Source organism: Pristiophorus japonicus, chromosome 18 (genome assembly GCF_044704955.1).
Source record: "Pristiophorus japonicus isolate sPriJap1 chromosome 18, sPriJap1.hap1, whole genome shotgun sequence".
In the NCBI taxonomy this organism is placed as follows: Eukaryota; Metazoa; Chordata; class Chondrichthyes; family Pristiophoridae; genus Pristiophorus; species Pristiophorus japonicus.
In genome coordinates, this window is record NC_091994.1 from 2,087,850 (window position 1) to 2,115,838 (window position 27,989).

Here is a 27,989-nt window from a genome sequence, read left to right on the forward strand (position 1 = left end):
AGGTCTCAGGCAAGTGCAGCATTCCAGAGCTGTGAAATAAAGGTGCAGGTCCAGAGTGACCTTGACTTCACTACATGCCTCGTGTGAATCTGTACTGAGGGGACAGGACTTTACAGTGGCGACGAGTTACGGGATTACAGAATCCACAGAATGGCGAACAACGGATCAGATGAAAAGTACAATTCGGGAGACAATTGGGAGGACTTTATAGAAAGGCTCCAGCAAAGCTTTGTAACCAAAGACTGGTTAGGCGATGATAAGGCAGACAAGAGAAGAGCCCATCTCTTGACCAGCTGTGGCTCGAAAACATACGCTTTAATGAAGGATCTGTTGGCACCCGAGAAACCAGCAAGCAAGTCGTTTGAAGAATTGAGCACACTGGTAAGAGACCACCTGAAGCCAGCGAGCAGCCTACACATGGCCAGACACAGGTTCTACAACTACAGACGTTGTGTGGGCCAGAGCATACCCGACTTCGTGGCGGAACTTCGGAGGTTGGCTAGTTTATGTGAGTTCTCCGATGAACTGAGGAGAGAAATGCTGAGAGACATTTTCATTGAAGGAATAGGCCACGCAGGCATATTCCGAAAGCTCATAGAGACCAAGAACCTGACCTTAGAGGCAGCAGCACTGGTTGCACAGACATTCTTGGTAGGGGAAGAAGAAACGAGGTTGATTTACAATTCAGGTACGACAACTAACGAAATATCGGAACAAGAAGTTCACAGCACTAAACAAGCTGCTACCCCCACACACAGACAAAACCGGGAGAACAGGCTCTCGACAGCAGGCAGAAGCCAACAAGGGCCACAGGAACGGCCGTTCACACCTCATCAACCCACAATGTGAGCAATCAACTACAAACTGAGAGAAGCTCAAGAGAGATCAGCCAGACGCAGCTCATTCTTTGGGAACACTTTGAACAATGTAACAGGTTTGTGCTGGAGGTGTGGGGATGGGCACTCGTCAAGGGGATGTCGATTTCAGCAGGCTCTTTGCAGAAATTGTGAATATACAGGGCATTTGGCCCGCATGTGCAAAAAAATGGCAGCTCGGCTGGTATACGAATCGGATGGGTTGGAAAGCGGACCAGAAGTTGGTGGGGACAGTACCCGGGACACCGATGTACAGCGGGTCAACACAATCAATGGCCGCTGCTCCTACAACAAGATGCCTCCTATAATGATGAGGGTCCTACTCAACGGGATATCTGTCAACATGGAGCTGGATACGGGAGCGAGTCCATCTCATGGGCGCTCAACAATTTGAACGACTGTGGCCACATAAAAGAGACAGACCAAAACTCACAAGGGTCGACACCACACTAAGGACCTATACCAAAGAAATCGTACCAGTCCTCGGCAGCGCCATGCTCTCTGTCACACACAAAGGGACAGTGAACCGACTTCCCCTGTGGATTGTTCCCGGAGACCCCCCCAGCACTGCTGGGGAGAAGCTGGCTGGCAAAACTAAACTGGAAATGGGATGATGTCCATGCCATGTCATTAGAGGGACGGACTTCCTGCTCAACAGTTATAAAGTGATTTGAACATCTCTTTCAGCCAGGTGTGGGCACTTTCAAAGGGACCAAAGTCAAAATCTACATCACAGGATGCTAGACCGGTCCATCACAAGGCCAGAGCTGTACCCTATGTGATGAGGGAAAAGATTGAACACGAACTAGACAGGCTTCTGTGGGAAGGCATTATATCACCTGTGGAATTTAGCGACTGGGCAAGTCCCATCATCCCAGTCATGAAGCCTGATGGATCCGTACGAATCTGTGGGGACCACAAATCTACCATAAACAGAGTCTCCCTACAGGACCAGTACCCGCTGCCCAGAGCGGAGGACTTATTTGCCACATTGGCTGGGGGTAAATTTTTCTCAAAACTAGACCTCACATCTGCGTATATGACACAAGAATTGACCGAGGAATCCAAGCTACTCACCACCATCAACACACATCGAGGCCTTTTCCTGTACAATCGATGCCCATTCGGCATCAGGTCGGCAGCTGCCATATTCCAGCGCAACATGGAGAGTCTGCTCAAGTCCATCCTGGGGATGGTTGTATTTCAAGACGACATACTTATCACGGGCAGAGACACCATCTCCGTAATTTGGAGGAAGTACTAAAGCGGTTGGATCGGGTAGGCCTACGAGTCAAGAAATCCAAGTGCCTGTTTCTCGCACCTGAGGTTGAATTTTTGGGCAGAAGGATTGCCGCTGATGGAATCCGCCCAACAGAGTCCAAAACAGAAGCAATTCGCCTGGCACTCAGGCCCCGGAATGTCTCAGAACTGCGCGCCTTTCTCGGGCTACTCAACTACTTTGGGAACTTTATGCAGAACTTAAGCACGCTGCTGGAGCCTCTCCACGTGCTACTCAGGAAGGGGCGTGATTGGTTTTGAGGGGATGCCCAGGAACGCGCCTTCAATAAGGCACGTAACCTTCTGTGTTCCAACAGTGTTTTGACTTTCTTTGACCCAGGTAAAAAGCTAGTTCTCACGTGCGATGTGTCAGCGTATGGGGTCGGGTGCGTTTTGCAACATGCCAATAGTACGGGCAAATTACAACCCATAGCTTATGCCTCCAGGTCACTTTCGCGGGCGGAGTGTGGGTACGGAATGGAAGAGAAGGAGGCGCTTGCGTGCGTGTACGGTGTCAAAAAGTTGCGCCAATACTTTTTCGGGGCCATGTTCGCGTTAGAAACCGACCACAAGCCCCTCACGTCCCTCCTATCCGAGAGCAAGGCAATAAACGCCAACGCCTCGGCGCGAATTCAACGGTGGCCACTCATGCTGGCGTCCTACGACTGTACCATAAGGCACAGACCAGGCACAGACAACTGTGCCGACGTGCTCAGCAGGCTACCCCTGGCGACCACGGAAGGGTCTGACGAACAGGACTGTGAGATAGTCATGGCAATCAATGCCTTTGAGTCCACAGGTTCGCCCATGACGGCTCGCCAAATCAGAGCCTGGACGGCCAGCGACCCCACGTTATCCTTAGTAAAAAGATGTGTCCTAACCGGTGACTGGGCAGAGGCTCGCGATGCCTGCCCCGAGGAATTAAAACCCTTTCACAGGCGCATGCATGAGCTATCACTACAAGCAGACTGCCTGATGTGGGGCAGCCGAGTAGTCATGCCTCTGCGAGGCAGAGAGGCATTTGTCTGGGAGCTCCACCACGAGCACCCAGGGATTGTTCTCATGAAGGCCATAGCCAGATCCCACGTCTGGTGGCCTGGTATTGACGCGGACTTGGAACTCTGCGTCCAAAGGTGCACCATTTGTGCCCAACTCAGCAATGCCCCCAGGGAGGATCCACTGAGTTCCTGGCCCTGGCCTACCAAACCGTGGTTGCGGGTACACGTAGACTATGCAGGCCCATTCATGGGCAAAATGTTCCTCGTAGTTGTAGATGCATTTTCAAAGTGGATCGAATGCACCATTTTAAACTCGAGCACAACCTCCACCACTGTGGAGAGCCTCGCAACCATGTTTGCAATGCACGGAATCCCTGACATATTGGTCAGTGACAATGGTCCGTGCTTCACCAGCGCAGAATTCCAAGACTTTATAATTGACCACGGCATAAATCACGTCAAGACGGCACCGTTCAAGCCGGCCTCCAACAGCCAAGCGGAGAGAGCAGTGCAAATCATTAAACAAGGTATGCTTAAAATCCAAGGTCCCACGCTGCAGGGTCGCCTGTCGCAACTGCTGCTGGCATACAGATCTCGTCCACACTCATTGACTGGGATCCCCCCCGCGCAACTGTTGATGAAAAGGACATTAAAAACAAGGCTTTCATTAATCCTCCGAGACATGCACAAAATTGTTGAGGCAAAGCGCCATAAGCTGACTGAGTACCATGACAGAAATTCGAGGGGGAGATGGAATGAGATAGGGGACAAAGTGTTTGTACTAAACTATGGCAGGGGTCCCAAATGGCTTGCAGGGACAGTAACGAGCAAGGAAGGAAACAGGCTACTGGTAGTACAAATGGACAATGGCAAAACCTGCCGGAGGCATGTCGACCAAGTCAAAAGCGGATTTACCAACAACACTGAAGAACCAGAGGCAGACTACAATGTGGAACTCGCACCACACCTGGTGGACAGACAGAGGGAACAACCTGAGGAAAGGGCAAGCCCAACAGACAGCCCAGGCAAGTCAACAACAATCACACCAATCGAAACAGACAGCCCAGGCGAGATACCAGCAACCGCACCCAAAGAAAAACAGACACCAAGGCAGACAACTGAACCACAACTCAGATGCTCCACGCGAGAGCGTAGACCACCTGAGAGACTGAACCTATAAAGACAATAAGACCTTGGGGGAGGGTGATGTCATGTAGAAACATAGAAACATAGAAAATAGGTGCAGGAGCAGGCCATTCAGCCCTTCTAGCCTGCACCGCCATTCAATGAGTTCATGGCTGAACATGAAACTTCAGTACCCCATTCCTGCTTTCATAGAAACATAGATCTTACATTGTTATGTATAACTGTATCCTAACATGCTATACATGACTGTAATAAGATATGACCTGTAACCACCAGCATACCTTACCACCAGGGGTGCACTTGCAAGACACAGGTATATAAGGGCAGGTCTCAGGCAAGTGCAGCATTCCAGAGCTGTGAAATAAAGGTGCAGGTCCAGAGTGAGCGTGACTTCACGACATGCCTCGTGTGAGTCTGTACTGAGGGGACAGGACTTTACAGTGAATAAGCTAAATTTGTCGGCAGACAGGAGAAGTGCCCCCAGCTGGGCTAATGTGACCTGAGATGACTCACTCACCACAACAATGGACTAATGCGAAGAGATCAGTACCTGTGAATACAAGTCCATCAGCAAGCTGTTGGCATGTGATGGGGCTCATCGCGCAAACTAGTGCAGGTTCAAACAATATGTCTGCAAGAGTTGCTCAATGATGGGGCCCCGTCAACGAATGTGTAAAGGTGCTACAACTCGATACGTGGCGGAGGATGGGAGGGTCAAGCCTAGATCCTGAGGATCGCAGAGTTGACCGAGGAGGGAGAGGTACATGGGGTTCATGTACATGGGGTGCACGTACATGGGGTGCACACTTTACCAACAAGAGCCCCCCGATTATGATGAACGTTAAACTGAACGGCATACCGGTACCGATGGAACTGGACATGGGTGCGAGCCAATCGATCATGAGTCAGAAGGCCTTCGAGAAGTTATGGGCAAACAAGGCAAACAGGCCCAAGCTGAGCCCAATTGACGTGAAGCTGCACACCTACACTAAAGAGATTATCCCGGTCCTCGGAAGTGCAATGGTTCAGGTGCTGTATGATGGGTCTGTGCACAAATTGCCACGATGGATTGTTCCCAGTAACAGGCCCACAGTGCTTGGCAGAAGCTGGCTACGGAATTTTAACTGGAAATGGGGCGATGTAAAAGCATTATTGTCGGTGGAGAAAGCCACGTGTGTGCAGGTCTTAGACAAGTTTCCGTCACTGTTCCAGCCTGGCATCAGCAGCTTCACAGGGGCCAAGGTGACAATTCACCTCAGCCCAGACACGAGACCCGTTCACCACAAAGCCAGAGCGGTCCCTTACATGATGCGGGAGAAAGTAGAAGTCGACCTAGATCGGCTTCAGCGCGAAGGCATCATATCGCCAGTGGAATTTAATGACTGGGCCAGTCCCATTGTCCCCGTTCTTAAAAGTGATGGGACAATTAGAATCTGTGGGGATTATAAAGTAACCATAAACCGAGTATCGTTACAGGACCAGTACCCGCTACCCAAGGCGGAGGATTTGTTTGCGACCCTGTTGGGCGGAAAGCTGTTTTCGAAATTGGGCCTCACCTCGGCGTACATGACTCAGGAGCTGGCAGGGAAGTGTTGCTACAGTTGTACAGGGCATTGGTGAGGCCACACCTGGAGTATTGTGTACAGTTTTGGTCTCCTAACCTGAGGAAGGACATTCTTGCTATTGAGGGAGTGCAGCGAAGGTTCACCAGACTGATTCCCGGGATGGCGGGACTGACCTATCAAGAAAGACTGGATCAACTGGGCTTGTATTCACTGGAGTTCAGAAGAATGAGAGGGGACCTCATAGAAACATTTAAAATTCTGACGGGGTTAGACAGGTTAGATGCAGGAAGAATGTTCCCAATGTTGGGAAAGTCCAGAACCAGAGGTCACAGTCTAAGGATAAGGGGTAAGCCATTTAGGACCGAGATGCGGAGGAACTTCTTCACCCAGAGAGTGGTGAACCTGTGAAATTCACTACCACAGCAAGTTGTTGAGGCCAATTCACTAAACATATTCAAAAAGGAGTTAGATGAGGTCCTTACTACTAGGGGGATCAAGGGGTATGGCGAGAAAGCAGGAATGGGATACTGAAGTTGAATGTTCAGCCATGAACTCATTGAATGGCGGTGCAGGCTAGAAGGGCCGAATGGCCTACTCCTGCACCTATTTTCTATGTTTCTATGAATCGCCCAAGAAGCTGACGTGCATAAACACACACAAGGGGCTGTTCGTATACAACCGGTGCCCCTTTGGGATCTGTTCAGTGGCTGCAATCTTCCAACGAAACATGGAGAGCCAGCTGAAATCTGACCTGGGAACGGTCGTCTTCCAAGATGACATTTTGATCACTGGACACGACACCGATGAACACCTCCATAACCCTGAAGAGGTGCGATGCCGACTAAATCGAGTAGTTCTAAGGTTGAAACGAACCAAATACGTCTTCTTGTCACCACAGATGGAATTCCTGGGAAGCAGAATCGCAGCAGATGGCATCAGACCCTCAGACTCCAAGACGGAGGCGATCCAGAAGGCCCCGAGACCACGCAACACGACGGAGCTGCACTCGTTCCTCGGACTACTGAACTACTTTGGTAACTTTCTGCCTGGGCTGAGCACTTTGCTTGAACCATTCCATGTACTGCTCTGTAAGGGTGATGACTGGGTCTGGGGTAAAAATCAAGAAACTGCCTTCGAGAAGGCCAGAAACTTATTGTGCTCAAACAAACTACTGCCGCTGTATGATCCGTGTAGGCTTCTTGTTTTAGCGTGCGATGTGTCATCCTACGGGATCGGGTGTGTGCTTCAGCAAGCGAACGTGTCGGGTAAGCTCCAACCTGTAAAGTATGTGAACCGCAGCCTTTCCAAGGCTGAACGGGGATACAGCACGGTCGAAAAGGAGGCCGCAGCTTGTGTGTACGCCGTAAAAAAGATGCACCGGTACCTATTTGGCCAGCGGTTCCACAAGCCGCTCACGTTGTTACTCTCTGAGAGCAAAGGCATTAATACCAATGCCTCAGCTCGCATTCAGAGGTGGGCATTAACGCTGTCCACTTACGACTACACGATCCGCCACAGACCAGGCACCGAGGGTGAAGTGGAGCAGCCCGCGGAACTGGTCATGGCCATGGAAGCCTTTGTGGGCGAAGGGTCACCCGTCACGGCGCGCCAGATAAGAATCTGGGCCAGCCAAGACCCACTGCTGTCCCAGGTGAAAAACTATATTACATAAGAACATAAGAATTAGGAACAGGAGTAGGCCAAGATCATGGCTGATCTGGCCGTGGACTCAGCTCCACTTACCCGCCCGCTCCCCATAACCCTTAATTCCCTTATTGGCTAAAAATCTATCTATCTGTGATTTGAATACATTCAATGAGCCAGCCTCAACTGCTTCCTTGGGCAGAGAATTCCACAGATTCACAACCCTCTGGGAGAAGAAATTCCTTCTCAACTCGGTTTTAAATTGGCTCCCCTGTATTTTGAGGCTGTGCCCCCTAGTTCTAGTCTCCCCGACCAGTGGAAACAACCTCTCTGCCTCTATCTTGTCTATCCCTTTCATTATTTTAAATGTTTCTATAAGATCACCCCTCATCCTTCTGAACTCCAACGAGTAAAGACCCAGTCTACTCAATCTATCATCATAAGGTAACCCCCTCATCTCCAGAATCAGCCTAGTGAATCGTCTCTGTACCCCCTCCAAAGCTAGTATATCCTTCCTTAAGTAAGGTGACCAAAACTGCACGCAGTACTCCAGGTGCGGCCTCACCAATACCCTATACAGTTGCAGCAGGACCTCCCTGCTTTTGTATTAAGTGGAAACGGCAACCACGTATGGAGAGATGCACGGCGATTTTAAGCCGTTTCACCGGCGCAAGGACGACTGCATTTTGTGGAGAAATCGCGTAGTCCTGCTCAAGAAGGGCAGAGATTTATTTGTCAAGGATCTCCATAGCACACACCCCGGCATCTTAATGATAAAATCCATTGTGAGATCGCACGTGTGGTGGCCTGGCATCGACGCAGACATAGAGTCGTGCGTACGCCGGTGCAACACGTGCGCGCAACTCAGTAACGCACCCAGGGAATCCCCCCTGAGCCTGTGATCCTGGCCCTCCAAACCCTGGTCCCGTATCCACATAGACTACGCGGGTCCCTTTCTAGAAAAAATGTTCCTAGTTGTAATTGATGCTTATTCTAAATGGATCGAATGTGTTATAATGTCACCGCCACAATAGAGAGCCTGCGGACAATGATCGCCACCCATGGCCTGCCCGACGTCCTTGTTAGTGACAATGGACCATGCTTTACGAGTTCCGAATTTCACGAATTTATGTGCTGTAATGGCATAAAGCATGTCAGGCCAGCCCCGTTCAAACCAGCGTCCAATGGCCAAGCTGAACGGGCAGTACCGATCATAAAGCAGGGCATTCAGCGAGTGACGGAAGGCCCCTTGCAGACCCGTCTGTCTCGCGTGCTGCTTGCATATCGGCCCCACTCACTCACAGGAGTGCCGCCCGACAAACTCCTCATGAAGAGGACCCTCAAAGCAAGGTTTACCCTCGTGCACCGGGTTTTAAGTGAGATTGTCGAAAACCGGCATCTTAAGCAATGTACATATCATGACCGCAACTCTGTAACACGTTGTATCAACGTCAATGACCCTGTTTTTATGCTGAACTTTAATACGGGCCCCAAGCGGCTCGCAGGCACTGTCGTAGCTAAAGAAGGGAGTAAGGTATTCGTGATAAGACTCACTAATGGTCAAACCTGCAGGAAGCACATCGATCAAACCAAACTGAGGTTGACCAATGATCCAGAACCACTGGATGATACAGTGACATCGATTTCCAACCACCAAGAGACAGAACCTGTCGCACTGGATAGTCCAGAGCTGCAGCACGGCAAGGCAGTGACACTGCGGTCAGGCCACCCACACCCAGCCTCCAACTCAGACGCTCAACCAGAGAGCGCAGACCTCCAGTCAGGCTCGACCTGTAAACTGCATCTAAAACTTGGGGGGGAGTGTTGTGATGTATTTGCAGCCATGCTCTGTACCATGTAATTACACGTAACAGCCAGCAGATGGGGAAAGCCCGGGAGGCTCACATTACTGCACCTCGTGCTGCCTCCCTATATAAAGCAGGCTTCCCCCACAGCGCTCACTTTTGGAGTTTACATTAAACCTAAAGGTCACAAGGTGATCAGCTCCAGCATGGGCCCCGTGTGATTTATTATAGTGATACGTGTATTTATCAGGGGGGGTCTTGGACCTGGCCTGGAGGCGGTGAAGGTTAAACAGCTTCCCATTGGTTCTGTAGTTTAGTTCCACTCCAGCAGGGAACTTGTTGATTGTGAGGTGGAGCATGGCGGCGAGGAAGATTGAGAAGAGGGTTGGGGCGATGACGCAGTCCTGTTTGACCCCGGTCCGGACGTGGATTGGATCTGTGATGGATCCATTGGTCAGGATCACGGCCTGCATGTCATCGTGGAGCAGGTGGAGGATGATGACAAACTTTTGGGGGCATCCGAAACGGAGGATGATGCTCCACACACCCTCGTGGTTAACAGTGTCAAAACAGACAGACACACACACACATACACACACTATCACACACACTATCACACACACACTCTCTCACACACATACAGACACACACACACATACACACACACACACACACTATCACACACACTCTCTCACACACATACAGACACACACACACACACACACAGACACACTCACACACACAGACACACACACACACACACACTCACACAGACACAGACACACTCACACATACACACACACTCTCTCACACACACACACTCTCTCACACACATACAGACACACTCACACACACACACTCTCACACTCACAGACACAGACACACAGACACACTCACACGCACAGACAGACACACACACACTCACAGACACACACTCACACACACACACTCTCACACACTGACACACACTTTCTCACACATCCACACAGAGACTCACACACTCACATACACACACACACTCACAGACACACACACACACACGCACATACACACACACTCCCACACACACTGACACACACTCTCTCACACATACACACAGAGACACACTCACATACACACACACACTCTCTCTCTCACACACATACACACACACTCTCACTCACATACACACACACACTCTCTCACACACAGACACATACACTCACACACACATACACACAGAGACACACACACACACACACACTCACATACACACACACACTCTCACACACATACACACACACTCTCACTCACTACACGCACACACTCTCTCTCACACACAGACACATACACTCACACACACATACACACAGAGGCACACACACACACACTCACATACACACACACACTCTCTCTCACACACATACACACACACACTCACATACACACACACACTCTCTCTCACACACAGACACACACACGCAGTATCACACACACATACACAGACACACTGCCCAATCCTGGAGTATTCTTGCTTCAGCCCAATCTCCTGTGTGTTGAAGCCAGCGCCCCTGCGATTGGCTGCTGTGCCAGCCAATGTGTGAGGGCACTGACTGAGAACGGGAGATGCAGTGTATCAGTGAGGCTGACAGCATCTCCCAGACTCAGGAGCAGGACCGAGCATCGCCTGCTCTCTCCGCACACAGGCGCCCAGCGAGCACTGCCAGAGGCCATGGCCAGCACCAACCCGGGCACTGAACAGCAGGCGGGTGGCAGTGAGCCCGTCAAGTTCCTCAGGTAAGCAGGAGCCTGCGAGAAGTGTGTTGCTGAACAGCCCCGTCCCTGCAGCCTGAGTGGAACTGTGTTGATTGCTCCTGGGGGCTGTGAGCTCGGTGGTTTCTGAGCTGCCTCACTGCAGAGGGTCCCGAGCTGTAAGCTGCTCCCCCGCTCCGACTGCACCTCTGATCCGGCTCCCCGGTGCCCCGGGGTCTGAAGGGGCTGGTGGCTGAGGACAGGGTCCTCAGCAAGACATCCCGACTGTAACCGAGCTGCAAACACACCCAGGCACAGTGGGGACGCCACAACTCTCGAATTCCGGTGTTCGGAGCGGCGGGCACAAACGGAATGAAAAGCCACCCCCCCGTTAGAATTTCTGGTTGCACGGAGAACGGCGGAAATCCGAGGGAATGGACCGAATGCTCCGGATTGTCGGGGGTTTTTGGGGCGCAGGGGGTTTGCGAGCAGGGCAGACGTCGAGGCAAGAAGCCGCCCCGTTACCCACCCTCGACCCCCCGCCCCCAATCCTCACCGTGCCTCCCCCCGTCCCCCCCAACATCGCTGACTGCACGACACACACTCACACAGAGCGTGTGTTTTAATCGGGCTGTGCGAGCGATAAACGTGCGCAGTTAGCTCGCTGATGTTAAAGCTGCGTCAGCTGGAAAGGTCGAACGCTGTCCGTGGGACCGAGTTCCAGCGGGCAAAGGGTTCTCGGGGCGGGGTGCAAAGGGGATAAATATTTATTCACCCGTGGTTCAAAGCGTAAGCTGTTTGTGCAAGTTACCTCAGTGAACAGCACTGGAGAGGGTGCAGAGGGGATTTATGAGGATGTTGCCTGGACTGGAGAATTTTAGCGATGAGGAAAGATTGGAGATGCTGGGGTTGTTTTCTTTGGAACAGAGGAGGCTGAGGGGAGACTGATTGAGGTGTATAAAATTATGAGGGGTCTGGATAGAGTGGATAGGACGGACCTGTTTCCCTTAGCAGAGGGGTCAACAACCAGGGGGCACAGATTTAAAGTAATTGGGGGGAGGTTTAGAGGGGACTTGAGGAAACATTTCTTCACCCAGAGGGTGGTGGGGGTCTGGAACTCACGGCCTGAAAGGGTGGTAGAGGCAGAAACCCTCACCACATTTAAAAAGTACCTGGATGTGCACCTGAAGTGCCGTAACCTACAGGGCTACGGACCCAGAGCTGGAAAGTGGGATTAGGCTGGGTAGCTCTTTGTCGGCCGGCACGGACACGATGGGCCGAATGGCCTCCTTCCGTGCTGTATGTTTCTGAGATTCTATGATTGAACTCCATATATTTTATTTTGAATGGGTTGCGGGTGATTTCAGAGAGCGGGCAGAGCGGATCCCAGCGATGCTCAAGGAGGTCCCAGGGCGGGAGCGGGACTTAGCGGGGTTGTCCGCAGCGATTGGTCCACAGGCCCCCACCTCCCTCCGTCCCCTCCCCCCGAGTGCTCAGCGGGGGAGCCTTGTCACTGGGGGAGGTGGGCGTATATAATCAGCAGTGTGCCGTGTGTCGTAGCCCCAAACTCGAACTAGGCTCCCACCGAGCGAGGATTGCCGCGGGGGGGTTTACCCCCGTTACCGTGACCCTGCCCCCATCACCCACCCACTAACAGTACCGCCGGCTGGTAGCAACCCGTCCAATAGACCAGCGGCACCATCCCTCAGGAAGGCTATATCGACCTCGGGGGAGGGTGAGAGGGGGAGAGGGGGGTTGGGGGTGGGCGGGGAGGGGGAAGGGTGTGAGGGGGGGAGGGGTAAGAACCCTTATATTGCTATAGCGCCTTTAACAACACGGGACGTCTCAAAGCGCTTTACAGCCAATGAATCACTTTTGGAGTGCAGTCACTGTTGTAATGTGGGAAAAGCAGCAGCCAATTTGCGCACAGCAAGCTCCCACACACAGCAACGTGATAATGATCAGATAATCTGTTTTAGTGATGTTAGTTGAAGGATAAATATTGGCCCCAGGACACCGGGGATAACTCCCCTGCTCTTCTTCGAAATAGTGCCCTGGGATCTTTTACGTCCACTTGAGAGGGCAGACGGGGCCTCGGTTTAACGTCTCATCTGAAAGACAGCACCTCCGACAGTGCAGCACTCCCTCAGTACTGTCCCTCCAACAGTGCAGCACTCCCTCAGTCCTGCACTGGGAGTGTCAGCCTAGATTTTTCTGTGCTCCCCACAACCTTCTGACTCAGAGGCGAGAGTGCTGCCCACTGAGCCACAGCTGGCACTATCAGACAAATATTTGACACCGGGCCACATAAGGAGATATTCGGACAGGTTGGTCAAAGAGGTTGGTTTTAAGGAGCATCTTGAAGGAGGAAAGAGAGGATAAAGAGGCGGAGAGGTTTAGGGAGGGAGTTCCAGAACTTGGGGCCCAGGCAACAGAAGACACGGCCACCAATGGTGGAGCGATTATAATCAGGGATGGTGAGGAGTGCAGAGATCTCGGGGGTTTGTGGGGCTGGAGGAGGTTACAGAGATAGGGAGGGGCGAGACCATGGAGGGATTTGAAAACAAGGATGAGCATTTTGAAATCGAGGCGTTGCTTAACCGGGAGCCAATGTAGGTCAGCGAGCACAGGAGGGTAATGGGTGAGCGGGACTCGGTGCGAGTTAGGACACGGGGTCAGCGAGCTCAGAAGGCAATGGGTGAGCGGAATTGGGCGCGAGTATACACACCAATAAGAGAGAGGTAGGAGCAGACACTGGAGCAAAAATGACTGCGCACACACACACACACACACACACACAGATAGAGTGACAGAAAGAGACACTCACAGCTAGAAAGATCACAGGCATAATGAGAGCCCCTCAGGCTAATTTATTATTTTAGATTTTCCTGTGTTTGGTGGATTGTCAGCGGAGTGGAGTTTAGTGCTGGACAGGAACACCAACATTGAGTCACTTTGATGTTTTAAGACGGATGTAGATGAACCGTTCTGTGGGCGGTGCCAGCACCTATCAGCAGCCGTACAGCTGCAGCTCACGGTATTGCTTTGAACATCCTTCACATCTCTCTCGCCTCGGAGTCAGAAGGTTGTGGGTTCAAGCCCCACTCCAGGGACTTGAGCACAAAACAATCTAGGCTGACACTCTCAGTGCAGTACTGAGGGAGTGCCGCACTGTCGGAGGGGCCGTCTTTCGGATGAGACGTTAAACCGAGGCCCCGTCTGCTCTCTCAGGTGTGTGTAAAAGATCCCAGGGCACTATTTCGAAGATGAGCAGGGGAGTTCTCCCCGGTGTCCTGGGGCCAATATTTATCCCTCAACTAACATCACTAAAACAGATTATCTGGTCATTATCACGTTGCTGTGTGTGGGAGCTTGCTGTGCGCAAATTGGCTGCCACGTTTCCCACATTACAACAGTGACTACACTCCGAAAGTGCTTCATTAGCTGAAAAAGGCTTTGAGATGTCTGGTGGTCGTGAAAGGCGCTATATAAATGCAAGTCTTTCTTTCAATTGAAACATTTACAGTTGGGATCAATGGATTGTTGTTAGATTCGGTTATCGGGAGCAAATTCAGTTAACGGAGTTGAGGAACGGATCAGCCATGATTTGATTGAATGGTGGCACAGGTTCGAGGGGCTGAATGGTCTCCACCCAGCTCCTCCCTTCCATTCTGTGCAGAGTTAGATGACCTCAGCGTCACCCCTAACCTCAGCGGCCCTCAGCCCGGGCACGGCAAATATCGAATGGGGTCCCCCGCGTTTGATCGCTATCCGCTTGACCCCCACCGGAAATTGCGACCGTGTCCGCGGACATCGGGCCGGGACGTGATTGTGATACCTGCCTTGGCCGAATATCCAGCGCTGCACGCTGCTATCCCTATTGGTACACGGCCAAACCCTGGCATGGAGGGCAGAGGGTGTGGACATGCCTGGTTGGGAAACGCTGGCACGGGCACGACCTCGAGCTCGGGTCACAAAGCCCAACCCGTCTGCTGTGCTGCCCACTTAAAACTGAGATGAGGAGGAATGTCTTCTCTCAGAGGGTTGTAAATCTGTGGAATTCTCTGCCCCAGAGAGCTGTGGAGGCTGGGTCATTGAATATATTTAAGGTGGAGATAGACAGATATTTGAGCGATAAGGGAGTGAAGGGTTATGGGGAGCGGGCGGGGAAGTGGAGCTGAGTCCATGATCGGATCAGCCATGATCTTATTGAATGGCGGAACAGGCTCGAGGGGCCAAATGGCCGACTCCTGCTCCTATTTCTGATGTCCCAATGGGACAGAAACAGCTTTTATTGCAAGTGTACCAGGCCCAAGCCTGATCTCCTTCTCACAGTCTGCGATATTTAGGCACCTGTTTCCCGTGGGTTGAAGTCCTTATGTCAGTTTTATTCTACAGAGAGAGTCAAAGGGAATACCAGTGGAAAAATGCCAAAAATCAGCTGAGATTCCACCAGCACGGATAGCTTCACAGATTAGGCAGAGTCCTGGTTCCAAAACCAGGGTCTGTGTGGAGTTAATAGACTCCACCCAGACTTGTGGTCATTCTAAAGGCCCCACGGGTTAGGGCACGGGGAGAGGGTGGGGCAGGTACGGGGGAAGTCATCGAGGGTTCCTGTTCTTTGTTACTATGCAGCGATCCTGGTCGCGGGGGGATTGTGTATGGCCTTGGGGCGGGGAGACGATCAGCTCCGGCTGGGATGCCTCCCCCACAGTTGAATAGCCTGCCTGTTGGACTGCCACTTGACACCTGTAGAATTGAACCCAGGCTAGAGTCAGCGCTTCCAGTGCAGGACCGGCTTCATTCCCATCCCCACCACGGCCTGCGATCAAATCACTCGAGCCCTGAGATCTTAGTACCTTTGTTGTAAACCAACCGAAGTCTTTCTACGCTGAACAATGGAGGGAAGTATTAAAACCAATAAAACAAACTGACTGTATTTAAGGTGAAGCTGGACAAGCACATTAAAAAAAAATTGTTCCTGGGATTGAGGGCATCGCTGGCAAGGCCGGCATTTATTGTCCATCCCTAATTGCCCCTTGAGAAGGTGGTGGTGAGCCGCCTTCTTGAACCGCTGCAGTCCGTGTGGTGAAGGTGCTCCCACAGTGCTGTTAGGGAGGGAGTTCCAGGATTGTGACCCAGCGACGATGAAGGAACGGCCGATATATTTCCCAGTCGGGATGGTGTGTGACTGGAAGGGGAACGTGGAGGTGGTGGTGTTCCCATGGGCCTGCTGCCCTTGTCCTTCTAGGCGGTAGAGGTCGCGGGTTTGGGAGGTGCTGCCGAAGAAGCCTTGGCGAGTTGCTGCAGTGCATCTTGTAGATGGTGCACACTGCAGCCACGGTGCGCCGGTGGTGGAGGGAGTGAGTGTTGAAGGTGGTGGAGGGAGTGAGTGTTGAAGGTGGTGGATGGGGTGAGTGTTGAAGGTGGTGGAGGGAGTGAGTGTTGGAGGTGGTGGAGGGAGTGAGTGTTGAAGGTGGTGGAGGGAGTGAGTGTTGGAGGTGGTGGAGGGAGTGAGTGTTGAAGGTGGTGGAGGGAGTGAGTGTTGGAGGTGGTGGAGGGAGTGAGTGTTGAAGGTGGTGGAGGGAGTGAGTGTTGGAGGTGGTGGGTGAGTGTTGGAGGTGGTGGAGGGAGTGAGTGTTGGAGGTGGTGGAGGGAGTGAGTGTTGAAGGTGGTGGAGGGAGTGAGTGTTGAAGGTGGTGGAGGGAGTGAGTGTTGAAGGTGGTGGAGGGAGTGAGTGTTGAAGGTGGTGGAGGGAGTGAGTGTTGAAGGTGGGGGATGGGGTGCGGGCTGCTTTGTCCTGGATGGTGTCGAGCTTCTCGAGTGTTGTTGGAGCTGCACTCAGCCAGGAGGGTGAAAGGAACAGAAGGTGATGGGGTGGGCGGAGGCCCGTGTGGAACATGAACGCTGGCGTACACCTGTTGGGCTGAATGGCCTGATTCTGTGCTCTACACTCGTTGTAAGAGAGAGGAAAATGTAAACCGTGGGCAACCCAACATTCAGAATCACAAAGACAGATTCAGGATAACAAACCCTCTCTGTACCCAAGATCAACAGCAACAACTCCTATTTATATAGCGCCTTTAACATAGTGAAGTGTCCCAAGATGCTTCACAGGAGCGTTAGGCGGTAAACATTTGACACCGAGCCGCATGAATAAAAATTAGCGCAGGTGACCAAAAGCTTGGTCAAAGAGGTCGGTTTTAAGGAGCTTCTTGAAAGAGAGGTCGCGAGACGGAGAGGTTTAGGGAGGGAGTTCCAGAGCTTGGGGCCCAGGCAGCTGAAGGCACGGCCACCGATGGTGGAGCGATTATAATCAGGGATGGTCAGGAGGGGTCAATGACCAGGGGGCATAAATTTCAAGTAATTGGGGGGGGTTTAGAGGGGATTTGAGGGGAAATTTCTTCACCCAGAGGGTGGTGGGGGTCTGGAACTCACGGCCTGAAAGGATGGTAGAGGCAGAAACCCTCACCACATTTAAAAAGTACTTGGATGTGCACCTGAAGTGCCGTAACCTGCAGGGCTACGGACCCAGAGCTGGAAAGTGGGATTAGGCTGGGTAGCTCTTTGTCGGCCGGTTCAGATACGATGGGCTGTGCCATAAACTTTTATGATTCTGTGATACCACAGAGGGCAGAATTCGACGAGCACAGATACCTCGGGAGGTTGTGGGGCTGGAGGAAATCACAGAGATAGGGAGGGACGAGGCCATGGAGGGATTTGAAAATAACAATGAGAATTTTGAAATCGAGGCGTTGCTTAACCGGCAGCCAATGTAGATCAGTGAGCACAGGGGGTGATGGGTGAGTGAGACTGGGTGTGAGTTAGGACACGGGGCAGTGAGCACAGGGGGTGATGGGTGAGTGGGACTTGGTGCGAGTTAGGACACGGGGCAGTGAGCACAGGGGGTGATGGGTGAGCGGGACTCAGTGCGAGTTAGGACACGGGGCAGCCGAGTTTTGGATCACCTCTAGTGATCTGTGTCCTCTAGATCAGAAAAACAAACTGCTCTCTGTACCCTGAATAACAAACTGTTCTCTGTAAAAAAGATTGCATTCATATAGCACCTTTCACAACCACCAGATGTCTCAAAGCGCTTTACAGTCAATGAAGTACTTTTGGAGTGTAGTCACTGTTGTAATGTGGGAAACGCAGCAGCCAATTTGCGCACAGCAAGCTCCCACACACAGCAATGTGATAATAACCAGATAATCTGTTTCAGTGATGTTGATTTGAGGGATAAATATTGGCCCCAGGTCACCGGGGAGAACTCCCCTGCTCTTCTTCGAAATGGTGCCATGGGATCTTTTACATCCACCTGAGAGAGCAGACGGGGCCTCGGTTTAACATCTCATCTGAAAGACGGCCCCTCCGACAGTGCAGCGCTCCCTCAGTACTGCTCCTCCGACAGTGCGGCACTCCCTCAGTACTGCCCCTCCGACAGTGCGGCGCTCCATCAGTACTGCCCCTCCGACAGTGCGGCGCTCCCTCAGTACTGCCCCTCCGACAGTGCGGCGCTCCCTCAGTACTACACTGGGAGTGTCAGTATAGATTTTTGTGCTCAAGTCCTGGAGTGGGACTCAAACCCACAACGTTCTGGCTCAGAGGCGAGGGTGCTGCCCACTGAGCCACAGCTGGCACAAATTGTACCACAAGATCCGGATAACAAGCCCCCTTTAGCAGCTTTGCTCCAGATTGTGGAGAAGTTTGAATCCAGATTGGTGACTGTCCAACTCTAGATCTAAAAAAAGTTTCAGTCATTGTCTAAATGGTTGAAAATGTCAGCCGTGTTGTAATGCAGTGGGGTGATGTGATCCCAAGGGTTCTGATGCCTGCATTCATACATCATTGTATCCCTGCGGTGCTTGTGGTATTTTTAATGTCATTTGAATCATTAGCAGCAGGTTGCAAAAGGTTGTTTTTCAAATTTATTGTAGAAATATCACTGCCTCCCTTTAGGAAGGCAGGGAACGCTTGCAATAATAGCCGAGCCAGCACTCACTAATTACCATCTGCAGCAGCTTTTGTTGTTTCATCATTTGTTTTTTATTCTGTTCCAATTTTCTCTTGTTCTCTCAAAGAAAGATAGAAAGAGAGAGAGAGAGAGAGAGAGTAAGGAGAAAGCGAGAAAAGAGAGAGAGAGGGAGAAAGAGAACGAGCAAGGGAAAGAGAGAAAGAAAAGAAAGAGAAAAAGCTAGAGGCAGAGAGAACAAAAGAGAAAGAGAGAGATAGAAAGAGAGAAAGAGAAAGAGGGAAAGCAAAGAAAGAAAGGGAGAGAAAGAAGGAAAAAGAGGGCTAGAGAAAGATAGAGAAAGAGATAGAGAGGCAGGTCCTTAAACTTGTAACAATTAGGTCCAATGGTCACTGCCACTGGGTTACAAGACAATAATTCTGAATTGGTAATGTCAACTCACCAGCCTTTGATGCCGTTAAATGGTTTGGTCTCCCTCCTTCTCCTGAAGGTTGTGGTTCTCGCTGGGGCACACTCCATGGATACCTCGGTAAGTGATTCATAGACGTGCTCACAATTCTGAAAGGTTGGGACAGAGTAGATAGTTACAGATTGTGTCGAGTAGTTCACGGCCCAAGAGCAAAGGTCCATAGAGACAGGAATAAACAGCGGAGGCTCAGAAGAGAGGACAGGAGAATTAGAGAAAGAAGCAGAACATGCTGGTAATACTCAGCGGGTCAGACAGCATCTGTGGAGAGAGAAACAGAGTTAGTATTTCAGGTCGGTGACCCTTCGTCAGGACAGGGTTCAGAGGCTGTGGAATTCACGGTTGAGGAAGAAACTGTGTCAACATTCAAGATCAGATTGGAGAGATGGATAACGGAAAGGGGATGAAGGGATATGGGAACAGGGCGGGTAAAATACCCACACGGACTGGTTGGGCCAGATGACCTGATTCCGTGTAGTAACTTCAATGTATGTATGTGCATCGGCAAAGAGAGACAGAAAGAATTAGTCATAAAACAACATCTTGCATTTATATAGCGCCTTTAACATAGTAAAACGTCCCAAGGTACTTCACAGGAGCATTATCAAAAGAAAGACTTGTATTTATATAGCGCCTTTCACGACCACCGGATGTCTCAAAACACTTTACAGCCAATGAAGTACTTTTGGAGTCAATTTGCACACAGCAAGCTCCCACAAACAGCTATGTGATAATGACCAGATAATCTTTATGCTGAATGAGGGATAAATATTGGCCATAACATTTGGGATAACTCCCCTGCTCTTTGAAATAGTGCCGTGGGATCTTTTATGTCCACTTGAGAGGGCAGACGGGGCCTTGGTTTAACGTCTCATCCGAAAGACAGCACCTCCGACAGTGCGGCGCTCCCTCAGTACTGCCCCTCCGACAGTGCAGCACTCCCTCAGTACTGCCCCTCCGACAGTGCAGCGCTCCCTCAGTACTGCCCCTCCGACAGTGCGGCACTCCCTCAGTACTGCCCCTCCGACAGTGCGGCGCTCCCTTAGTACTGCCCCTCCGACAGTGCGGCACTCCCTCAGTACTGCCCCTCCGACAGTGCGGCACTCCCTCAGCACTGCCCCTCCGACAGTACGGCGCTCCCTCAGTACTGCCCCTCCAACAATGCGGCACTCCCTCAGTCCTGCACTGGGAGGGTCAGCCCACAACCTTCTGACTCAGAGGCGAGAGTGCTGCCCACTGAGCCACAGCTGGCACTATCAGACAAATATTTGACACCGGGCCACATAAGGAGATATTCGGACAGGTTGGTCAAAGAGGTCGGTTTTAAGGAGCATCTTGAAGGAGGACAGAATGGTAGAGAGGCGGAGAGGTTTAGGGAGGGAGTTCCAGAGCTTGGGGCCCAGGCAACAGAAGGCACGGCCACCGATGGTGGAGCGATTATAATCAGGGATGATCAGGAGGGCAGAATTAGAGGAGTGCAGCGATCTCGGGGGATTGTGGGGCTGGAGGAGGTTACAGAGATAGGGAGGGGCAATGGACATGGAGGGATTTGAAAATAAGGATGAGAATTTTGAAATTGAGGCGTTGCTTAACCGGGAGCCAATGTAGGTCAGCGAGCACAGGAGGGTAATGGGTGAGTGGGACTCGGTGCGAGTTAGGACACGGGGTCAGCGAGCTCAGAAGGCAATGGGTGAGCGGAATTGGGCGCGAATATACACACCAATAAGAGAGAGGTAGGAGCAGACACTGGAGTAAAAATGACTGTGCACACACACACACACACACACACACAGACACACAGACACACACACAGATAGAGTGACAGAAAGAGACACTCACAGCTAGAAAGATCACAGGCATAATGAGAGCCCCTCAGGCTAATTTATTATTTTAGATTTTCCTGTGTTTGGTGGATTGTCAGCGGAGTGGAGTTTAGTGCTGGACAGGAACACCAGCATTGAGTCACTTTGATGTTTTAAGACGGATGTAGATGAACCGTTCTGTGGGCGGTGCCAGCACCTATCAGCAGCCGTACAGCTGCAGCTCACGGTATTGCTTTGAACATCCTTCACATCTCTCTCGCCTCGGAGTCAGAAGGTTGTGGGTTCAAGCCCCACTCCAGGGACTTGAGCACAAAACAATCTAGGCTGACACTCTCAGTGCAGTACTGAGGGAGTGCTGCACTGTCGGAGGGGCCGTCTTTCGGATGAGACGTTAAACCGAGACCCCGTCTGCTCTCTCAGGTGGACGTAAAAGATCCCACGGCACTATTTTGAAGAAGAGCAGGGGAATTCTCCCCAGTGTCCTGGGGCCAATATTTATTCCTCAATCAACATCACTAAAACAGATTATCTGGTCATTATCACGTTGCTGTTTATGGGAGCTTGCTGTGCGCAAATTGGCTGCCGCATTTCCCATATTACAACAGTGACTACACTCCGAAAGTACTTCATTGGCTGTAAAGCGCTTTGAGACGTCCGGTGGTCGTGAAGGGCGCTATATAAATGGAAGTCTTCGCTGTTTCTGAGGTTCAGCAGCCCAGTCAAATGGCTGATTGACAGAAAACCAGGTCCCCTGTGAAAGTAAGGGCAGCAGAAGCATAGGGAGAAGGCAGTGCGATCTGATTGCTTAGCTGTGCGTGTGTGTGGATCTTGATGTTTAAAGAGGATAGTAATTGTCATGTGAGACTTATTTCCTGGAACAAATCTCCTTGCGGCCGGCGCTGTGTCTGAAAATAAATAGCTCACCACGGAAAAACATTTTCTGTTTCCGCTCCAGTTTCTTGCGCCTCGTCTGCTGAATGTAGGAGCTGTTTCCACTGGCGGGAGAGGCGTCAACCCCATTTAATCTTCGTAGGTTCTTTGCTTAAGAATTCATAGCCATCATCATAGGCTGTCCCTCGAAATCGAGGGAGACTTGCTTCCACTCTAAAAGTGAGTTCTCAGGTGGCTGAACAGTCCAATGCGGGAACCACAGTCTGTCACAGGTGGGACAGACAGTGGTTGAGGGAAGGGGAGGGTGGGACTGGTTTGCCGCACGCTCCTTCCGCTGCCTGCGCTTGATTTCTGCACGCTCTCGGCGACGAGACTCGAGGTGCTCAGCGCCCTCCCGGATGCACTTCCTCCACTTAGGGCGGTCTTTGGTCAGGGACTCCCAGGTGTCGGTGGGAATGTTGCACTTTATCAGGGAGGCTTTGAGGGTGTCCCTGTAACGTTTCCTCTGCCCACCTTTGGCTCGTTTGCCGTGAAGGAGTTCTGAGTAGAGCGCTTGCTTTGGGAGTCTCGTGTCTGGCATGCGAACGATGTGGCCTGCCCAGCGGAGCTGATCGAGTGTGGTCAGTGCTTCAATGCTGGGGATGTTGGCCTGGATGTCCCAGGAGATTCGTAGGATCTTGCGGAGACAGCGTTGGTGATATTTCTCCAGCAACTTGAGGTGTCTACTGTAGATGGTCCATGTCTCTGGGCCATACAGGAGGGTGGGTATCACTACAGCCCTGTAGACCATGGGCTTGGTGGCATTCATTACAACACATTGCTATTAGCAACTACTTGGGCAAACGGTTTAACAATCACACTGCACATTACAGTTCATCCACCAGGCTCACAACTGCATACCCCATCGTGGATCCCCCGGAACCCAACTGGCTGGGGTTTTATTGAGTCTTGTGAACATCACGTGACTGGCTAAGGCACTCCCAACTCAACACCTCTACCACCTGTGAGTAGGTGCCTACATTACACCAGAGGGACACAGATTGACGATAATTGGCGATGGAACCCGAGGGGGAGATGAGGAGAATGTGTTTACGCAGCGAGTTGTTGTGATCGGGAACGCGCTGCCTGAAAGGGCGGTGGGAGCAGATTCAATAGTAACTTTCAAACAGGAATTGGATAAATACTTGATGGGTAAATAATTTGCGGGGCTGTGGGGAAAGGGCGGGGAGTGGAACTGATTGGATCGCTCTGACACAGAGCCGGCACAGGCTCGATGGGCCCATGGCCTCTTGTGCCGTATCATTTTATGAATGTGCTGAATCCCGTGGACTGACCTCATTCTCTGGTATCTCACCCAAGTGGCCCACCTGCAAGATCAGGCCTAGATTGTAGTAACAGTTGTAAACTAGATCTGGCACCGCCAGTGCAGTACTGAGGGAGCCCCGCACTGTGGGAGGGGCAGTACTGAGGGAGCCCCGCACTGTGGGAGGGGCAGTACTGAGGGAGCCCCGCACTGTGGGAGGGGCAGTACTGAGGGAGCCTTGCACTGTGGGAGGGGCAGTACTGAGGGAGCCCCGCACTGTGGGAGGGGCAGTACTGAGGGAGCCCCGCACTGTGGGAGGGGCAGTACTGAGGGAGTGCCGCACTGTCTGAGGGGCAGTACTGAGGGAGTGCTGCACTGTCGGAGGGGCACGACTGAGGGAGCTTCCGCACTGTGGGAGGGGCAGTACTGAGGGAGTCTCACACTGTGGGAGGGGCAGTACTGAGGGAACCCCGCATGTGGGAGGGGCAGTACTGAGGGAGCCCCGCATGTGGGAGGGGCAGTACTGAGGGAGCCCCGCATGTGGGAGGGGCAGTACTGAGGGAGCGCCGCACTGTCGGAGAGTCAGTACTGAGGGAGTGCCGCACTGTCGGAGGGGCACTACTGAGGGAGTGCTGCACTGTCGGAGGGACAGTACTGAGGGAGTGCCACACTGTCGGAGGTGCCGTCTTTCGGATGAGACATGAAGCCGAGGCCCCGTCTGCTCTCTCAGGTGGATGTAAACGATCCCATGGCACTGTTTGAAGAAGGGCAGTGGAGTTCTCCCCGGTGTTCTGGGACCAATATTGATCCCTCAACCAGCTAAAACAGAGCGACTGGACATTCAACTTATTAGTGGGATCTTGCTGTGTGTGGATTGAGGGTTGTGTTTGCCTGCATTGTATCAGTGACTGCACTTCAAAATCACGTCATTAGCATTAAAGCCCTTTGGGATGTTCTGAGGATGTGAACGGCGCTACGGAAATGGAAGTTTTTCTCTGAGAGATAACGGTCGGGTCAAATCCTGTCCTTAATTTTGAGTATAGGATCATTAGGTGGCTGTACCATTGCAAGGGGGATAGAGTATAAAAGCAGGGAAGTCCTACTACAACTGTACAGGGTATTGGTGAGGCCACACCTAGAGTACTGCGTACAGTTTTGGTCTCCGTATTTAAGGAACAATATACTTGCATTGGAGGCTGTTCAGAGAAGGTTCACTCGGTTGATTCCAGAAATGAGGGGGTTGAATTATGAGGACAGGTTGAGTAGGTTGGGCCTATACACATTGGAGTTCAGAAGAATGAGAGGTGATCTTATTGAAATGTATAAGATAATGAGGGGGCTCGACAAGGTGGATGCAGAGAGGATATTTGCACTCATGGGGGAAACTAAAACTAGGGGACATAGTCTTAGAATAAGGGGCCGCCCATTTAAAACTGAGATGAGGAGAAATTTCTTCTCTCAGAGGGTTGTAAATCTGTGGAATTCTCTGCTCCAGAGAGCTGTGGAGGCTGGGTCATTGAATATATTTAAGGCGGAGATCGACAGATTTTTGAGCGATAAGGGAGTAAAGGGTTATGGGAAGCGGGCGGGGAAGTGGAGCTGAGCCCATGATCAGATCAGCCATGATCTTATTGAATGGTGGAGCAGGCTCGAGGGGCCGAATGGACAACTCCTGCTCCTATTTCTTATGTTCTTATTGCAGCTTGGAAAAGTGCTCTAACAGTATCACAAAAATTGTCACCAGACCCAAAAGCAAAAAATATAAAATAACACAAGTTTCATTTGTGATTGAAATAGTTTGAAATTTATGCCATTTTTCTGGGGTTTTTTCAAAATTCATTCTCAGGATGTGGGCGTCGCTGGCAAGGCCGGCATTTATTGCCCATCCCTAATTGCCCCTTGAGAAGGTGGTGGTGAGCCGCCTTCTTGAACCGCTGCAGTCCGTGTGGTGAAGGTGCTCCCACAGTGCTGTTAGGGAGGGAGTTCCAGGATTGTGACCCAGCGACGATGAAGGAACGGCCGATATATTTCCAAGTCAGGATGGTGTGTGACTGGGAGGGGAACGTGGAGGTGGTGGTGTTCCCATGCACCTGCTGCCCTTGTCCTTCTCGTTGATAGAGGTTGTGGATTTGGGAGGTGCTGCCGAAGAAGCCTTGGCGAGTTGCCGCAGTGCATCTTGTAGATGGTGCACACTGCAGCCACGGTGCGCGGAGGGTTTCTCTATATTGTCAGCATTCCGTTGAAAGACGCCTACAAATTCTTTTAAAGCCCACACATGCTAGCTGGATAAGTTAATTTAAAAAAGAATGTAATTATATCAGAGTGATGCACTCTCAGGAATCCCTGCGTGTTGTGTGAAATTTGATCTCTTTTCCATTACTCTCATCCTGAGAGCTTCACTGTCAGGTATAAAGTAGCCTTTCTAGGAGGCTGGCATTTCATTTTACTAATCGTACAAGCCCTCGTCTGAAATTGTTTTCAATTCCCGTTGAAAGGAAAGAGAATTGGACTGCTGTGTGCCATGGAGGGAGGGGGATCTATTGCAGTTTGCCCCTGTGGCTGCAGACACCTTCTCTTGCAGCCAAGGGACAAGACTCAGAACCAAGGGACAAAGCCTTCTCCTAATGAGCAAAACCTTCAGGCAAGAAGCAGGACTTCCACCCAAGGAAGCTCTCCGCCTGTTCTCAGGCTCTCTGTCTGTATATGTGTCCGTGTCTGTCTGTATATGTGTCTGTGTCTGTCTGTATATGTGTCCGTGTCTGGCTGTATATGTGTCCGTTTCTGGCTGTATATGTGTCTGTCTGTATGTGTGTCCGTGTCTGGCTGTATATGTGTCTGTGTCTGTCTGTATATGTGTCTGTCTGTATATATGTCTGTGTCTGTCTGTATATGTGTCTGTCTGTATATGTGTCTGTGTCTGGCTGTATATGTGTCCGTTTCTGGCTGTATATGTGTCTGTCTGTATGTGTGTCCGTGTCTGGCTGTATATGTGTCTGTGTCTGTCTGTATATGTGTCTGTCTGTATATGTGTCTGTGTCTGTCTGTATATGTGTCTGTCTGTATATGTGTCCGTGTCTGTCTGTATATGTGTCTGTCTGTATATGTGTCCGTGTCTGTCTGTATATGTGTCTATCTGTATATGTGTCCGTGTCTGGCTGTATAAGTGTCTGTGCCTGTCTGTATATGTGTCCGTGTCTGGCTGTATATGTGTCTGTCTGTATATGTGTCCGTGTCTGGCTGTATATGTGTCTGTGTCTGTCTGTATATGTGTCTGTCTGTATATGTGTCCGTGTCTGTCTGTATATGTGTCTGTGTCTGTCTGTATATGTGTCCGTGTCTGTCTGTATATGTGTCTGTCTGTATATGTGTCTGTGTCTGGCTGTATATGTGTCCGTTTCTGGCTGTATATGTGTCTGTCTGTATGTGTGTCCGTGTCTGGCTGTATATGTGTCTGTGTCTGTCTGTATATGTGTCTGTCTGTATATATGTCTGTGTCTGTCTGTATATGTGTCTGTCTGTATATGTGTCTGTGTCTGGCTGTATATGTGTCTGTTTCTGGCTGTATATGTGTCTGTCTGTATGTGTGTCCGTGTCTGGCTGTATATGTGTCTGTGTCTGTCTGTATATGTGTCTGTCTGTATATGTGTCTGTGTCTGTCTGTATATGTGTCTGTCTGTATATGTGTCCGTGTCTGTCTGTATATGTGTCTGTCTGTATATGTGTCCGTGTCTGTCTGTATATGTGTCTATCTGTATATGTGTCCATGTCTGGCTGTATAAGTGTCTGTGCCTGTCTGTATATGTGTCCGTGTCTGGCTGTATATGTGTCTGTCTGTATATGTGTCCGTGTCTGGCTGTATATGTGTCTGTGTCTGTCTGTATATGTGTCTGTCTGTATATGTGTCCGTGTCTGTCTGTATATGTGTCTGTGTCTGTCTGTATATATGTCCGTGTCTGGCTGTATATGTGTCTGTCTGTATATGTGTCCGAGTCTGGCTGTATATGTGTCTGTCTGTATATGTGTCCGTGTCTGTCTGTATATGTGTCTGTATCTGGCTGTATATGTGTCTGTGTCTGGCTGTATATGTGTCTGTGTCTGGCTGTATATGTGTCTGGCTGTATATATGTCTGTGTCTGGCTGTATATGTGTCTAGCTGTATATGTGTCTCTGTCTGTCTGTGTTTGTCTCGGTGTTTATGCGTGCTCTAGTTCTCTGATCCTAGTAATCCTGATTTCTTGCCGGTTTGTTGACGACAGCGTGAGCTCAAGTCTTTCCATTTCAGTGAACAAAGTCTAAAAAAAGACCTCGCTACAAAGCGGCGTGAGGCCCTTTATGATCTCGGTTCACTTGTCTGCAGTCACTGAGGGGATCAGCTTAATAACCCCCTCAAGGACAAAGGCAAGCGCCTCTCTGCCACTTTAGTCACACACGGAATTCAACGGGGAGGGGGGCATTGCCGTTGGATGGCCATTGACGTGGTGACCCAGCATCT

The 27,989-nt window shown here is 51.0% G+C and overlaps 1 pseudogene; it reads left to right on the plus strand.

Annotated features, from left to right (window-relative positions):
* Window positions 1-6,589: 6,589 nt before the first annotated feature.
* Window positions 6,590-27,705, plus strand: LOC139229370 (uncharacterized; annotated as a pseudogene).
* Window positions 27,706-27,989: the final 284 nt, after the last annotated feature.